Raw genomic sequence first — 14608 nt, 5'->3', positions numbered from 1 at the left:
TATTCCAATATCAAACAGCAAATTTCAACAATACTAAAACCACAATTACTTTTGTACCTAGCTAAATAGATAATTTTATTATATAATGATTATTTCTTTTTCCTCAGTTTGGAGGTACAGGTAAATTAAATCCATTACAGGGAGATTCTTGGTATAATAAACAATTTTATTGTTTTTTTTCTGACTACACAATGTATAACCCCAATGTAAGTGTTACATTAAATTGAATTGAATTCAACTCCCATTTATTGAATTCAAGTTAATTCAACCCACTGTAAGACACAGAAAGATGAAGAAAAGTCCCAGACCTCATAGAACCACTAGCTATTTAGGAAGATTAAAATATAGACAATTAACTTTCCAATATCTGCTATATACTACATACCATATGGTTCTCTTATTTATATCTTAAGGTTTCAATTTTTCTCAGTCTCCCAATCATATATTTTTATGATTTTGAATCCAGGGTGCATTAGTTCATTGGAACCAGTTTCTTGTTTTAATGTGGGGACACAAGATATTAGCTGTAGGCTGTTACTGTCTACTTAAAAAAATTGCTCTTGAAACCCTGCCCATTAACCTTTAGCCTCGAGGCCCATAAATAATTTCCGTGTTCATTAAATGATTAACTCACTTACCAGAGGTATTTATGAGTTCTTGGCTCAGCCTGAACCTGCCTGGCCTAGTCAAGAGGCAGAGATGATTCCAGAATGGCCCCCCTGGCCTTCTGCAAGACACATCTCTGGCTGCCCCGTTGGTCTTCCCTTTCCCAGCCATCCCCACTCGCTGTTCTCTCACCTCCACTTCATTCCCTTCTCCAGGAGGCACGATTGCATCTGGTCCCCATTGTGGTGATCATCTGCCTTTGCAGTTACTTTTATAAATGTTTAATCAGGTGTGCAGGCAAAAAGATGAAAAATGAAGGGCGGATGTTTCTAAATATTTATTCAGAAAACAAATTCAGTAATATTCAATCTAGCCTCTTCCCCAGGGGCATCGGCATCAACATCCTCTTGTTCTACAGCAGCCTAAGACACTCAGTCCTTGGAGGTGAATCATGGAACTGCAGCCTAATGCCCATGAAATTAATTGTTTTTTCACGCCTAATAGTGTCCTCACCCTTAACTCTGGATAAACAGGCACTGAAGCGGTTTATAAGCCAGGCTTGTTTTCCTTCTGAAAGAGGATCCTTAAAGTAACTTCAGAAAACAGAAGGTCAACTCTAGAGATAAAAGAAGCCATGATTATATGTAAAAACGCTTTTCAGTAAACTAAGACGTGATATGTTCACAGAAGTTGTAAAATAATCTTTCGCCAGTTGCTAATTATAAAGTATGTAGACCAATAGGATGCATAAGAAAAGCACATATGAGCATCTAAGGTAGCACCTTGGGTCATTTTTCCAAAGGTGATTAAGATGAAACAAAATGGTGTAAACCATCTATCTAAAACGTCACCCTGTTTCAGTAGGAAGGAGCTCGATGACTACATCGCCCCTCCTCCCATAGATCTGGAAGGGAAATATTGAGAGTGGGGAATATGTAATAGAGGAAATGGCCTAAAAAAACAGCAAAAATAATTTCTGTCTGTTTAAAACATCCTCCACTCCTTTTTGAGAACTAAAATCTGCATTCCTTCCTCAGGCCAGTGGCTGGGAGGGGCAGGGCAAGCCTTTTGTTACTTGTGCTAAAGGAGATGGCCCAGCCCAGACCTGGTAAAGGAGGTCCTGGGTGGAGGTCAGGGGATTGTCTTCAGCAGAGATGGGACGATCAGAGTCATCAACTGTAGTTGAACAGTAACTGCCTGAAGCTGAGACCCCATCCTTTAAAAGCTCTGTGTTTCTGCTTATTATCAGGAGGATGGCATGTCAGACAGGCGTCTCCACCCTCCTCCTTTGCTGGAAAAGTAATAAAATGTCTCTTTCCTCTCCCCACTAATCCCCCCAAAAATGCTCTTCATAGTCTGATATGAGCCACTTTAGGATACAAAGTCTGGAATATTTAATTCTTGAAAGAGACAAAGTAGTTCCTCAACTACCCCCTGCATGTTCTCACCTCCCAGCACTGTCCAAGTGTATCTTCACACCAGGTGCAAGTTCCAAATGCACCATCTCTTGTCTCTTCCTGACTCTCCTGCTCCCCCCTACTCCCACTAAACGCACAGAGGTGTTACATGTGTGCACACACACGTCTGCTCTTTATGGATAACCCCTTACATATGCCTTTACTTCTCAGCACTGGTGTCCCTGTCTCTGACCTCCAAGGAGGGTCACCCCCAGCTCTGCAGTGGCATTGCTTGATTGCGTGTCTGTCTCATCCACCAGGTTGTCATGGGCTCCTTGCGGACAGAGACTGTCTCATGGGCTGTTGTTGCTCAGGCTCCTAGTACAACGTCTGGCACACTAATGCAGCTGCTCTCTTTTTATGATCACTTTTCAGCACGTCTCTGTCCCCACAACACCCAACACAGCTCTTCTCAGAGCTTTAGGACACCGGACAAAGTGACGATCTTCTAGCACACAGAACAAAGTGACCTCATAAATCATACAGTGGGAAGCAAGAACTGCAGGCAACAGTATTATGTAAAGGGGAATTATGTACTCAGGCTGTGCCTCCAGAGAGGACCAGGGCTGCACAACAATTGTATAATCCAACCTGCGTCATCTTCTGCCAATCCTCCCCCTTGCTTCACATTTACTGCAACAGTGCAACACGTTTGCCAAAGAGTGGGCCAAGACAAGCGTAGGAAATCAGTCTGCCAAGCCCAATTTGGCTGGTGCTTCTTGCTCTCCGTGCAATGTTGAACCTAAATTTGTCATCTATATTTCCTTGGCAATAAGTCAGCAACCCATTCTTGGTAGAACTGAGGACACGATCTTGTCAGTAAGGTAATCAGAAAAACTACTCTCGTTGAGCACTAACCGTAAGTCATGTGCTGTCTGACATACATTATTTCACTTAGTCCTCACAACAACCCTTTGAGATGAGCATTACTGTCCCAATTTTGCAGATGAAGAAATTAATGGAGTTTGAGTAACTTGCCCAAGATCACACAATTAAAAAGTGTTACAGTCAGGATTTGAAACAAATCCTTCTGTCTTATCCAAACTGTACTGCCAAGAATCAGGGTTATAAGAAATTTACTAGCGATTGCTTTGAAAGCCAAAAGCTTAGTTAGGAAACCCAACCTCAAATTAGGATGTTCAACTATGATAGTAATTGACTTATCCAGTAGACCAGGGATCTGGTTGAACTATTGATAAGTATGCAGCCTTTAAGAGACTTAGGTTGTAGTGGTAGCAATCACAGACCTCAAAAGCATGTTGGAAGTTGACCCCAATTAACACCACTGGGCATACTCAGTTTAGCTGTAATATCATGTAACTGCTACAACATCCTTCAAACTCCAGGTTCTGTTTTCCAGGGTCACTGATGACAGTTTTGTTTTCAGAACAAACAGCTAGAGTGGGGTAAGGATTCCCAGTGGATATTTAGTCTCTAGAGACGTCTATGACCCACATTTTAAGCCCTAGAAATAACTACAGTCCACTTGCCAAAAGGTCCGCCTATCGCGTTGGTTCAGACAAAGATAAACCCAATTAAGTATAACCAACAAAGTGAGGAAAGTTGCTGAGTAAAGGAAAATTCCACACCATTAAAAAAGCAGCAAGACAAATCTACTTTTCTATGGGTTTAAGAGGGCCTGGGGTGACTAGATTAACTCTGACATCTGTGCTCAGATTCAAACCTTTGGTGGAAGAAAAGCTTATAGCTTAATTTTGCAAGACCCAGCATGGAACCTTTGTTGGCCAGTAGGGAGATGGGGTCTGAGAAAATTGGATTAGAGCTCCTGATATACGGACTTGAGCAATTGAGAGGAAAGTGCAATTATAAGCAACTGTACCAGACAAGTCTCTTCCCCGTGTGATGTTTCAATTCCAGAAAAGATCACAAGCTTGATAATCAAATCATTACTGATCTGGACTTGAACTGGAGTCACAGTAACATATGCTGGCCTTGTGATCAAAATGCTCTCAATCAAAATGTTTTGAACACACATATTTATAAAACTAACAGAAACCTGCAAGTATTAAGCTATCAATCCTCAATGAACATATACATTTGGAGGAAAAAAGACATGGGGACTATAATTAAGAGATCTAACATCTATCTATTAATAATTGGAATACAAGAAAGAGATAATAGAGAAAATGTAGAAGAAGGCAATATTCAAAGAGATGTTCACTAAGAATTTTCTCAAATTTACAAAAGACAGAAATCCTCAGATATAGGAGACAAAATAAATACCAAGCAGAATAAATAAAAAGAAATCCAAGGCTAGATACTTTGTAATGATACTGCAGAACACCAAAGGGAGGGAAGGAAGGAAGGAAGGAAGGGAAGGAAATAGAATTTTTAAGAAGGAAAAAGATAAAGAAAAGAAAGAAAATCTTTAAAGCAGCCAGAAAAAAAAAAAAAAACACAGATTACTGACATAGTAACAAATTCAATTGATCTAATCTCTCTATTGAGAAATTAGTGGCTATTCTCACTAGCCATATTAACAATCAGAATAAAATGGAATTTTTTTTTAAAGCAAAGAGGAATAACCATCAACCTAGAATGATACTACCACAGAAATGGTCTTTCAAAAACAAGAGTAAAATAAAGACATTTTCAGAAAATAAAAATTGGGAGACCCTTTTTAAAGGAATGTCTAAAAGATATACTCAGGAAAGAAGAATAATGAGCTCCAGGGAAGTCTGAAATAAAGGAAGAAATGATGAGCTAACACAATGTTAAATAAGTGGATAAACCTAAAACAACATCATAATTTGAGGGGTTAAAGACCAGAAGAACTAAAATACTAGATAATAATAGCAAATATTCATAAATTGGGATGGAATGAACAGAATCAAAGGCATTTTAAGTTCTTTACATTATTTAGGAAAAGAATAAATAAATGAATTAACTTTAGCCTTTGCTAAATTAAGATGCATTCTAAAATTTCTAGGGAATCATTTATAAATAAAGGTAAAGATACAACTTACCATTAGTTGAGGCAAAAAGTGAAATGAGAAAAAACAAACTCAATTCAAAAGAAAGTATTAAAAGAGAGAAAACAACAAATAGAAAAAATGTAAATATAAAGCACAACATAAACAGTAAAATAGATCCAAATATACCAGAAATCACAATAAATGTAAATGCATAAACTCTCCAGTTAAAAGACAAAGACTGTCAGACTGGATAAAGAAACAAATTCACCTATATGTTATTTACAAGAGAGCCAACTAAAATCTAGGGACACAAATAGATTGAGACTAAAAGAATGAAAGAATATTTTCATGCAAATACTAAATAAAAGCTAAATTACCATCAGACAAAATCAACTTAAATAAAACATTGTTAAAGACAAAGAATCACTACATAATTTTTTTAAAATTAAAGTTGCTAACAAGGTATAACAAATACAAAATTGATAAATTTACCATCATAGTGAGAGATTTTGATACATTCCCTTGGTAACTGAGAGATCAGGTAGACAAAAGAACCAGTAAGAAAATGAACTTGACTGGTAAAATTAATAGGCTTGAACTAACAGACAAATATAGAACAAGCATCTAAAATTTGGTTATTGGCATTTTTTCAAACATACACAGGACATGTATAAAAACTGACCATGTGTAAGGCCATAAAATAAGTCTCAAAAAATTTTACAGAAATCAGAATTCATACCAAACAATTTATCTGACTAAAATGCAATTATGTCAGAAATCAGTAACAAAAATAACCAAATCCCTTTTTTAAAAACACATGCTTCTAAATAACTTCAAAGAATAAATCATAAAAAAATTTAAATTCTTAGAATGGAAAGAATAAAAATGTGTGATGCAGCTAAAGCTATACTTTGAGATAAATTTGGAACCAAATGTATTTTCTAAAAAAGGAAGACTAAAAGTTAGCAAACTAAAATATAACTTAAGAATTTAGTAACAGAACAACAGAAAATATATAAAATTGAAAGAAGTAATAAACATAAAACTTAAAGTTAATCAAATAATAAGCAGATAAAGAATATCATCAAAGCAAAAGTTGGTTCCTTGAAAAGACTAGTAAATCAACAAACCTCTGATAAGATTGAGAAAAAAGGAAAAGAATGAATAAATAATGTCTTAATAATTGATTGAACATAATTATCAATGTAGAACAGTGACAAGATGGCTAGTGAATATCAATAATAAGTAAATTTGAAAACTTAGATACTTGAAAAAATTTCAGGAAAAAAATGACAAAAATCAATTTAGGAAGACATAGAAAAATCTGAATAATCCTACACTTACTAAAGAAAAGATATCAATAATTTAAAATATTTTCACAAAGTAAAAACTCATCCTTGAACATTTTACCTGTGAGTTCTACCAGACATTGAGAGAACAGATTCAGGTTGAGTATCCCTTATCTGAAATGCTTGGGAAGTGTTTTGGATTTCAAATTTTTTTATATTTGGTAATATTTACATTATATCAGTTGAGCATACCAAATCTGAAAATCAGAAATCTGAAATACTCCAATGAGCATTTCCTTTGAGTGTCATGACAGAGCTCAAGATTTTGGAGCATCTCAGGTTCCAAATTTTTAGATTAGGGATATTCAACCTGTAATTCCAATCTTATACAACTCTTTCAGAGAATCAGAAAAAAAAAAAAAGGAAATCAACCAACCTCAATTCATGAGGCTATTATAATTTTGATATTTAATACCAAAACCAGACAAAGTAGTACAAGACAGGAAACAAATCTTGAAAATTAAAAGACAGTAGAAATAAAAATTAAATAAAATGCCTAAAAAATAAAATGAAGAAAAATTTTCAAAAGACTTAAATTTATAAAATGTGAGAGAAGATAAGAAAAGATCAGAGAACCAAAGAGAATCAAAAAGATAAGATTAGAGACTCAAAAGAGGAGGTCCAATGTCTTACAAACATAAGTTCCAAAACAACAAACACAGAAAATGGATTAAAAAAATTATGTCCTAGTTCCATCACTCTCAGCCCCGTGGCCACCACCTTTTCATAAGGGAGGCAGAGGGACCCGCCGCAGTTCCTTCACCTTTAGTTCTTTTTTGTTACTGGCATGGATAGGGGATCTGTTTCCGCTAATCTTAACTGTGGCAAAATGCTCCAAGATGTCTATTCTTCTGGTTATATATGGAATTTCCTGGACTTCAGTTGATTGCTGGGGATGGGGGCTGATTAGATGCAGCTATTTCCAGGCAACCTTGCCTTTTCTTTCCTGAAAAACAATTGTGTGAGCAACATAGTTCTAGGTGGGGCTACATTACTCATATACATCATTTTCTTTTTTGCCATACAATTTCAAACCAAGTTTTCCTCCAGAAACACACACACACACACACACACACACACAGGCAGCTAGTGCTACTTTCAACATTCCTACTCTTTGTAAGACTATTTGTACGTTCTTGTAATTTTGTAATTTTATCATTTTTATCATTTCAAGGCCCATTTTTTTCCCTGTGCAATTTCGAAAGGCTTCCTCCACCCTCCCCACCCGTTTCCCATATATCTATTTATGGGTCATTATTCCCTTCTCCATCAGCATCTTCTCAGCATAGCTAAATGCCCCGGGGAGGCTGGTGTGAGGCTCTGCCGTGATGAATGGGTTTCTTTTCACTCTTCAGTAACTGGCTGGCTTCCACTAAGGGCTGCTAATTTCTTTGTAGCCACTTGGAGTAAGTAGATTAGGTTACCAGTGTTGTTGCTTATCTCATTCTAGAATCAATGATCCAATTCACACGATCACCACCTATAAATCTCGGGAAACTATTACACAGAAGCCCTAGTAATTGATTAGTGGGTACTTCCTGAAATGAATCATGCATGCTGTGATGCCTTGGTTCCCGGCCTATTTCTGAGGCAATCAGGAGCTACTGAGTGGTTTATTTGTTTATAGTTTGATGACAGCTTTTATTTCTGGCCTAATGTCTGAATTTTACTCCCAGTTTCTCAACATTCTGGCCACCAGCTCCTTTTCATTTCTTTGTTGTGTGCTTCTTTCTGAAACCTTTTCGGGCAGATGCCCAGCTTGTGATGACACAGCTGATCCTCGGTGTCCATCTGTCTGTTGAGTTGAATGCATGAAAGTATGGTCGTTTTTATTCTTGGTATTTATGATTTTGTATATGCCCGCCACTATATTACAGACTGTACCTTAAAACTGGGGCGGGGTGGGAAGCCAGGTGGCAATTGCTACCATCCACTGAGCGCTTTCTATGAACAAGGTGATTTGTGTTGAGAGTTTTGCCTACAGTATTTGGTTTAATCTTACAACCATCATGCGTCCTGGGTGTTATCATCCACGCGAGAAACCTACCACTGGGGGAGGTTGTGTACATTTTCTAGGTCACTCAATTAATAAGTGAAGACATTCAAACATTGACTTAACTAATGCAAAAGGGTGCTTTCAGCCACTACACCAACCTGCCTCCTTCTTAAAACAATAAATGATAGGCCTGCATTACATGGTGCTAACTAAAAGGAGGTCGCAGAACGGCAAGTTCAAGGTAGGCTGGAGTAGTCGTGGGCTATGGCAGAAGGAAGGGTTTCCTAGGGAGCATATAACCCCATGTTTCTTACATTACTTTTTCTTATTGTGGAAAAAAAACATGTAATATAAAACAAAATATGAAATGCCTCATAAGTTTGTAGATAAAGCAGGATGGCTGTGCATCCTCGCTCAGGGGCCACGGAATCTTCTCTGTACTGTTGCAGTTATAGTACATGTGCTGCCGAAATGAGCTCTCGCAAACTCAACTTGTCGTCCTCAATTTGAAACGCATTTTCCGTCATGACTCAGTACACACATGCATGTATAACTGAAACAAAATTTTACTTTGTAATATTTGCCCTTATTCTATGCAGTGCGCTATATTTTTCTATCATATATCTTTAAAAAAAATAATTCTGGTTACAGCCTATTAAATGGACCTTGCAACCTACAAATACTGGTCTACAAACATCAACAGATGGGGAAATTGAGGCTCAGAGATGTGTTGAGCACCCAGCACAGTGTCTTGCAGATAATAATCCTAAGGGTCCCGCTTTATCTCCCTGGGTCACAGCAAACCCTCAGCGGGCGGCACCTCAGCGGCGGAGCTGGGATGGAATCCAGCTTTCCTGATGCCCAATACAGGGTCTTCCAGTTTGTCAAAGAGGAGGGATTCTTTCATGGCCGAGTTTCTCCACAGGGGTGGGCAGAAGGAAGAAGAAACAGTGACATTGTGGAAGTTTCACGCTGCCCCCCAGTGTGCCTGGTCCAAGGTCACAGAATGCTAGAACAGGACTATTAATAATCCCAAAGCCCACAGTCTTCTTGTGGTTTTCTGCCCTGGTTGCTCAGTAAAATCACCTGGGAAGCTCTACAACAATACCAATGCCCGGGCTACCCTCAGATGAATTTAATCAGATTATTTAGGGGTGGGGTGTGTTCTAAAAGCTCCCCAGCTGATTTTAATACAGAGCTACTTCCCAAGGTAGGATAGAAGAGACCTCTTAAGAAAATGTTCTCACTTATCCTTCAAGCCCCAGCTGAAATGCCCCACGGAGTCCTGACTTAAATTCAGTGAACAGTAATTGCCCTTTCAGTGTACTCATCTGGTATTCATGGATCCCTTTATCCTGTGTTTCTCTCCCCTGCTAGATGGTGCAGTTATTGAACGCAGGGCTTATGCCTTACTCACAGTTGTATCCAAGTGTGTAATAAATATTTAGAGAATGCCCTTTGCTCCGATGGCTGCTCTTCCCCAAACCATCCACGCTTCTGAAATCTGCTGTGATTCAGCTGTAACTGCTAATGAGAGTGATTGAAATTCTCCCCAGGACCAGCTCCACAGGGAACAAGAGGGACGCTCACTCCAGGTGTTGCAGAATCCTGACCAGTGAAACCCTGAACAGCCACTCAAGGCAGTGAGACTGCAGCGTCCCTTCTCATGTGGCTGGGTTTTCTCTCCCCATCTTCCCCCTCCAGTCACCTCCTTCAGGTTTTCAAATCCTCCGGGATTCCTCACGAGGCAGTGTCGCCCACTGGGTGGCACCCTGGCCCGGAAGTAGGGAAGACGAACTTCCTGTCCAGGTCATGGCCGTCAGTGTGTCGCTGTAGGGGCTCCCTCTTGTGTTTTGATAGCTGGGAATGACAACATTCCTAACTCAACTGTCACCCTCCGGCTCCTTTGCCCCCTGGGGATTATGTAAGAACTCCTCACACGTGAAAACAAGCTTCGTTTGGGTCCTTGAGCTTTTCCGAGGAAAGCTTCGTATAAATATAAGATACCTTTTGTTATTGTTTGTGGCTCAAGGGATTTGCGGAAAGAAGTTGGGAGCCAGCAGTGCTCATTTTTATGGGCAGAAAATAGCTGTTGGAAAAACAACCTGATGTGTGGAGCACAATGTTCTTATCGAGTAGACAGAATTATCTGTCCCAGGCAGCCACGAACATGAAACACCTGGTACACACGTTTCCTGCCCCTTCACATATTTTGAAAGAGAGAGACCTTTCCCCTGACCTGTCAAGCAATGATCTTCGTGAACTTCTGTCCACAGACCCCCGACTGTTATCTTGGCTTGCTTCTGTGGGTTTAAATGGTAAACATAGCTGATCCTCGCTAATAGGGCGTCTTCTCCAGATATCACCCAGACCTTATCAGATCCACACACGCAGTTCGTCTTCCTCAAAATGCAGCCACTGGATGGGGGCTCCTGTCACTGATGTCGGGGGCCGCGAGTCAGGGGCTTCCTGCCCTCAGCCCCACATGGGCTTGGGTGCTGTTGAGGAGTTGGGGACCTTGAAGACCTGACCCTGACCTGGCAATTGCTGGAAAATCTTTTGGGAGAGAAAACAAAATGAATTCACTGAAAATATTTAGAGAACAATACAAATCTATAACTACTCTCTACCTCGAAGGCTCAGAGGGGTTTAAAGAAGGTAGAAATCAGTGTGCTCCACAGAGGACAGGGCACAATACCGCAGAAGGTGCTCAATAATATTATTAATAGTTGAGTGAGTGAAGGAAACTTGGAGCAGATGAAAAGCGTTTGGAATGGAGGACAGAGCAAACAGCCATGGCTGGGGAAGCCGCGAAGCACATTCGTGTGGGTGTTGATTTCGGAGCCAGGCAGATTGACCTGAATGTGCCACTCACCGGCTGTGTCATCCTAAGCGAGTTGTGTAACTGCTCTAAGCTTCACTCTCCTCTTCCATAATAAATGATCCATAACAATACCTCCATCCTAGGTTCGGGGGAGCATTGAATGAGATAAATAAGGCAAAACTCTTAGCACAGTGCCAGGCATATAGTAACTGTTCAAATAATGCTTATTATTATTGTTTTTGTTATTAGGGAAAACATGAACAAAGGCAGGAATTACTTAGCCTGTACGTGGGGAAAATGTATTTTCCCTATGATAATAAAATAATCAAAATACTTCATACTAAGTGTTTTTTAAGTGGATTTGAGCAGACAGTGCCTGCCCACTGCAATATTGTGAGGGAAAGAAAAATGCATATTTATTATCTCTCTCTAGCTCTGATTTCTCGCCTCTTCCCTTTCTTTCAGCTCCCTTCTCCATCCCCACTATTTCATGTCCCCACGGTGCTGCAGTGACCTCTCTCTTCCCCTCCATCCTCCTCTCCTCTCCATTCCCACCCCACCCACCCAAAAATCCCATCTCCCAGGCTGGGTGGAAGCCTGGTAAACCCTAAGAAATGGGTCTGCAATGCTGGCCTTGCAGGCAATGGTGACAGCATATGGTGTCTGGGGACAGAGAGTCTCTTAAATATTCCTTGATCTATCAAGCCATATATAGGCAGCTACCACCTCTAACACAGGGAGCACTCAGTAGAACTTCAAGTTCCTTTACAAATCAAATTTTCAAGAGTGAGAACTTAAGGAATTCTTCATTTTCCTCTTGGAAGAGATATGTATTGAGTCACAGACACCGTAAGTAAGCCATGATGTCACAGGTCATTAGGGCTGTTATGTACTGTTGTGCAGTTTGTGCACTGCACACAAAAGCCTGATGTAGTCATCTGCCTGTCAAGCTGAGCACTGATGGGGCTGTGAGCACCCACGCCTCTCGCTTGCCAATTTGCCCTATGGATGGCAATCAAGTTCCTACTGAAATGGCCTTGGCCACGTGCCCAGGTTCGTAAGGCTCCTCTGGCTCCAAATTACCTGCAAGATAATACACAAACTTCTTAGAAAAAGCTCTTCACATCCATCCCTGCCTTCTTCTCCTCACCTCCTGTCATGACAAATTTTTCCCAAGTATTTCTGGATGTAGCACCTCCTGTAGGCCAAGGGCAAGTCTGCAGTGAGGGGTGCAGCTACAAGCCATTTTGTCACCAATACTCACAGCAGCTGAGTGAGGAGAGAACTGGTCTGTAAAGAGATGTGAGCAGCGCATCAGCAGCCTCTACCACACCCCTAAAATAAATAAGATAATAAAAAGTGTTTACTCCAGATGGAGTATGCAAGCTTGTAACTAAAACCTATCTACTCCTACCTGATCAACAAGTCTAATCAACGTAGTTATCCGGGCTGGTTCTTTACGTCTTAACAGATTAGAATCAGCACAATAGAAGAGGAGACAAAAACCCTTAAAGGTCAGTGCACCAGTGGAAGCAAATACAGAACGGAAACTCCAAAAAGCTCAGCAGTCTGGAACTTCGTAGTGTTGAGCTAGGGCTTCATTGGTAAATCTCGATTTTTTAAAGACTTTTCTTTAATTTGCTACTCTCTGGGGCTCTACATAATTTTAAAACATAATTTTAAAAGATGTCATATGAAATTTGGAAGTTTAATTTGGAAGTGAACAATTACATAGACATTTTATTTTTGCAAAATATCTCCTCTGCCAGCCCTGGGTAAGCGAGGTGTTACTGATCTACACCGTTGAGAACATCTGGCGTCCGGGAGCTCCCTGAAAACTTCTCAGAGAATAGCAAAACTTCTGACTTGTTTACAAGTTCTGACAGTTTTGATCCCACCTAGCATGCGTGATTAAAGCATCAGAGCTGATGGAAACATTCTTCAACTACATATAAACACAGTTTGGTACAGAGAGAGTCTAGCCTGGCATCAGACAAACGGACTTCAAGTTCCTCCCCTGGCATCAACATCCATGTGACCCTAACCACATCATTTATCTTCTCTGAGTCCCAGTGACTCCATCTGTAAAAGGGAAATATTAATATTTGTTATATTATATCAATGCATTATTTATAATTTATTATATTTACTATATTAATACTACTATGGCTCACAAGTCTGTTGTGAAGAGCAAATGAAATGTTTGTGAACTTGCTTTGTAAGGGGCAAAATATAATTAAAATGAAAGTGGAGCATTTGGAAAAGTAACCACCCTTTCCATCCCTTTCTTCTTTTTAATGAACCTTTTGACAGTTTTCCTAAATCCGTAAAACTGGTGAGAGGCACACGGATGCCATTTCTCATCGATTTATTCTGTCCCAGTTCACCACCATCTGACCTGTTATGCTGCCATCAGGGGGCCTGGCCTGAACCCCCATTTCTCACCCCTGTTTCAGAACAACTGCCTTTGGAGAACGGGATTTCTCAGGAAGGACATTGCACAATCAGAAATCGCTGATCTGCCAAGGCTGTAACAATTTTTTCCTGGAGCACTTTCAGGAATGTGTCACAGGAGGTGGGCGAGATGGGCAATGGAACAGAGAGTACTAGGCACCAGCGACCAGGTAATAAAATGTTCAAGCATTCCTGTCCAAAATCTAATGAAGACATCAATCTTCATTAAGTCAAAGGGTCTGGGGTCCACAGCGGTGAGATTTACTGAGCCACTTCAAAAAGCTGGAGAAACAATGACCAAAACGCAGGCCATAGAGCGAGCAAGAGGCAGTGAATTCTAGAACTTGATGATGTGTATTTTCAACAAGTATTAAATTTGCCAATAGCTATTAGCCCTCAACATGAGCCTCAAGCTCAGTGGTGTACTGGAGCCAGCTTGCACTGGCTCGAGAAGGCTGACTGTTCATGGCTCTTTCCAGCTCCCTGCTCGGTGACTTCATGTTGGTAGCGTGTCATCGGCCATGGTGGCGGTATTTACGCTATGGACATCAGCAGGTGCCACACAGAGGGGTGGCTCTTTTCCCCCAGAGAGCCATCTTACCAGCACACCACTGCTTAACGTTGTATCCAAATGTCAATAAGATGTGTAGAATCCTGAAATAGCTTCCAGAAGAGCAGTGTTGTTCTTGAATTTCTGTGTGAACCACTGGAGGTGGGGAGTGGAGCTCACATGTGTATAAATATCAGAACTTCTTTGCTTTCATAATTCTCCTCCCTTGGTTAGCCTCTCTTTTCCTTGAGGCTAAATGTGGAAATTGGTTGCTACTGAACTGAGAAAAGCCTGAGGCATTGTTACCTCCTTGGCTTTGTCAACTTCATTGTTTTTTCCACCAGTGTTTCCAGGGGATTCTAGAGAATGCCTCTAGAAAGCAATTTTTCCTGCAGAAAGCATACCTCAGAGCTTGAAGTATCTTACAGAAAGGTAG

Source organism: Eulemur rufifrons, chromosome 24 (genome assembly GCF_041146395.1).
Source record: "Eulemur rufifrons isolate Redbay chromosome 24, OSU_ERuf_1, whole genome shotgun sequence".
NCBI lineage: Eukaryota > Metazoa > Chordata > Mammalia > Primates > Lemuridae > Eulemur > Eulemur rufifrons.
Note: the sequence above shows the minus strand (reverse complement) of the source record.